The sequence below is a fragment of the Tamandua tetradactyla genome, chromosome 7, assembly GCF_023851605.1.
Source record: "Tamandua tetradactyla isolate mTamTet1 chromosome 7, mTamTet1.pri, whole genome shotgun sequence".
Taxonomy (NCBI): domain Eukaryota; kingdom Metazoa; phylum Chordata; class Mammalia; order Pilosa; family Myrmecophagidae; genus Tamandua; species Tamandua tetradactyla.
Window position 1 is genome coordinate 91177685 of NC_135333.1, and position 3909 is coordinate 91181593.

The following is a 3909-nucleotide window of genomic DNA, read 5'->3' on the forward strand; positions in this document are numbered from 1 at the left end:
TCATAGGAAGAAAACTTGATATTTAAAATTCTCCTCCCTTCCTCTGAGACTTTGCTGTATTCTCAGCACAAACCCTTGCTTCTTGTATTTACAGGGCTGGAAGAGTTCCTATTAAACCAGGGGCTGAAAAACAAAGGGAACTCTAGTGAACAGTTGATAACATAGAGCAGTTGTTCTCTAAGTTCCTCTATATTGGAATAAAAGAGCAGCATGATATAGGAGGCTGAAATAATCAAAATACCAATTCATCTCCTACCTCTGGCAGACTTTTCATTTAAAAGCTTTTCATTTAAAACCAGCTTTTTGGTTGATTCATCCAGAAAAGGAAGGCGTTTATTGTGTTCAACAGATATTGAGCACCTGCTATGCACTAATGGCGTTATCTCATGTTGGAGGGTACATACTGAATAAGACATGATATTTGCCCTTAGGAAGTTCACAACGTAATTAAGGAAGTAACACTGACAGCTTGGAAAAAATATTGTGCTCAGAAAATCTTCTTACCTAGAATTTGCTATAAAAGTGCACTGTGTTTACAGAAGTTGAACACTTTCAGCATCAACGCATTGTATCTGTCCACAGCTGAGTCTGTTTTTCCATAGACTTTGTGGCAAAAGGGGCAAAAATAGCTGTTAAAGGCTATTGGGATTGCATTGACTCTGTAAATCGCTTTGGGTAGAACTGACATTTTAACAGTAGTCTTTCCAATCCATGGACACAGAACATCCTTCCATTTACTTAGGTCTTCCTTACTTTCTTTTAGCAACATTTTATATTTGTTTGTGTACAAATCTAACCTCCTTAGTTAGATTTATTCTTAGACATTTGACTCATTTAGTTGTTATTGTGAGAGGAATTTTTTTCTAGAACTCTTCTTCCAATTGTTTATTACTTATATACAGAACCACTACTGATTTGGTGGCATTGATCTTGTTCCCTGCCATTTTGCTGAATTCATTTTTTAGCTCTACAAGCCTTTTGTGGATTTTTCAGGATTTTCTGATTTTAGGATCATGTCATCTGCAAATAGAGTTTTACTCCTTCCTTTCTGAGTTGGGTGCCTTTTATTTCTTTTCCTTGCCTAATTGCTCTGGCAAGAACTTTCAGTACAATGTTGAATAACAGAGTGACAGTGGACATCCTCATCTTGTTCCTGATCTTAGAAGGAAAGCTTCTTTCACCATTGAGTGTGATGTTAGCTGTGGGCTTTTCATAGATGCCTACATTGAATTTTCCTTCTATTCCTAGTTTTCTAAGTATTTTTATCAAGAAGGGGGGCTGGATTTGTCAGTTGCCGCTTTTGAGATGACCATGTGTCAATTGAGATGACCATGTTGTTTTTTTTTCCCCTTCATTCTGTTAGTGTGGTTTTATGTTAATTTTTTTTCTTGTGTTGAAACATCTTTGCATACCTGGATAAATCCCGCTTGGTCATGATGTAAAATTCTTGCAATGTGTGTCTGGTGCCCTTTCTTTCTAGTCTGAAGAACTCCCGTAAGCACTGCTTATGGAGCAGGACTGGTGGTGATGAACTCTCTCAGCTTTTGTTTATCTAGGAATGCCTTGATCTTTCCCACAATTTTCAAAAGTCTTGTGGGGTTAAAATTCTTCTTTGGCAATTGTTTTCTTTTAGCACTTTAAGTATTTAAACCCACTCCCTTTTTGCCTCCATGGTTTCTGATAAGATGCCGGCACTCAATCTAATTGGGACTTTTTGTATGCTGTATATTGCCTTTCTCTTGCAGTTTTCAGAACTGTCTCCTTGTCCTCTGCATTTGAAAGTGTGATCAGTATATGACAGGGTATATTTTTCTTCAGGTTTATCCTGTTTGAAGTTCTCTGGGCTTCTTGGATGTGCTGCATATTCACATCTTTTGCTAAGTTTGGGAAGTTCTCTGTCATTATTTCTTTGAGTATTCCTTCTGCCCCTTTCTTATCCTTCTGGGATGTCCATAATGTATGCTATTAGAATGCTTGATGATGTCCCAGAGATGTCTTAGACTATTTAACCTTTTAATAATCCTTTTCCTTTCTGTTCCTCAGTCTGATTCATTTCACTTGTCTTTGAGTTTCCTGATGATTTCTTCTGCCAGCTCCAATCTGCAGTTGAAACACTCCTGGGAGTTTTTCATTTCAGCTATTGTGATCTTCAACTCCAGTATCTCTGTGTGGTAGTTAGATTCAATTGTCAACTTGGCCAGGTGAAGGTACCTAGTTCTGTTGCTGTGGACATGAGCCAATGGTATGTGAACCTCATCTGTTGCTCATTACATCTGTAGTCGGCTAGGAGGCGTGCCTGCTGCAATGAATGATGTTTGATTTAATTGGCTAGTGCTTAAATGAGAAAGCTCAACGTAGCACAGCCAAAGCATCTCAGCATACTTCATCTCAGCACTCACAGCTCAGCCCAGGCCTTTGGAGATGCAGAAAGGAATCACCCCGGGTAAAGTTGTTGGAACCCAGAGGCCTGGAGAGAAGGCCAGCAGAGATCATCCTGTGCCTTCCCACATAAGAAAGAACCTCAGTTGAAAGTTAGCTGCCTTTTCTCTGAAGAGCTATATATTAACTAAACAAATCCCCTTTTGTTAAAAGCCAATCTGTCTCTGGTGTGTTGCATTCTGGCAGCTAGCAAACTAGAACATTCTGTTTAGTTACTTTTTTAAATTTCTCTCTCTTTATTGAGATTCTCATATTGTTCCTTCACTGTTGTCTGATATCCTGTAGTTCTTTCTCTGTATTTTCACTCATCTCTTTGAGCATGTAAGGACCATTTTGTAAAAGACTTTCCAGTATGTCCACAGTCTGATCCTTTTTGTTGATATTTTCTGGATTTTTATCCTCTTCTTTTGGATGGCCCATCTTTTCCTATTTTTGTTGGTCTTGTAGTCTTTTGTTGTATTCCGTGTATTGTAACATTTCAAAATGTTAACACTGCAATTTATTCCCCTAGATGTCTATTTCTTGAATTTGTAACAAGCTGGTGAAATGACAGATATTTTCTCAAGATTTTCTAAGTGTCAGGCGCTACCAAACCAAGCAAACCCAAGCAATAAACACCCTTCACCATCTTTGCAAATTGGCTTTGTGTTGGCTGGTGCTGTCTGTAAGAGTTCAACTCTCCTACCAGGGAGGTCAGTCCAAGTCCAAGGTGAAGTGAAGTGCAGAGTCCTCTTCTCTGGGCCTGTGTCTTGTCCTGGACATGGACTTGCTAGTGGCCTTAGGAGTTCCTCTGTTTACCGGAATTGGAATGAGCCCTCTACTTCTTAGGAAACAGACCTCACTCTCCAGGGAGTTCCACTGCAGGTCTTAAAGCAGGTAAGCCTTCACCCCAGGCCATCTGCTTGAATATTTTCTTACAGTGCTTTTGTTGTCTCATGCTGCTTTTGCCTGAGCAAATTCTGGAGTGGGGCAAACCAGGGAGGAGTTTTCCATGTCAGTCTTTCCCATGTGGAACAAAGCCAGGGACCCACAAAGGGAGTTCCAGCGGGATCCTAACTGCTCTAAAGAAGGAATGAGGGAGGGACCATGAAGGAGCTTCTTCCATGGCTTCCCAAAGCTGCACTTTCTTAACTGGGCCCGTGGCCAGTGAGTGCAGCCCTTCAACTGTCCTCCGCCTCATACAGTCTTTAAGACTCCTCTGCTCCCTTTGTCTGGGGTGGGTTGGAACAGTGGCCACACTCAGTGATCCGAAGCAGCTGATCAAAAGCTGTGATCAGCAATTGGTCTGTGCCTCATCCTGAATCTTGGGGAACTGGGTTTTTATGTCCCTTTCTGACACCAGCAGATTATGCCAGGAGCTGGACCCCACTGTTGCCAGCTGTGAGAGTAGGGTATGGGCATTGGTGACTGCCAAGGGGAGAGAGCAATTTCCTGTAATTGTCCAGCCTCTTCCTCCCACTCTTCCCTGGA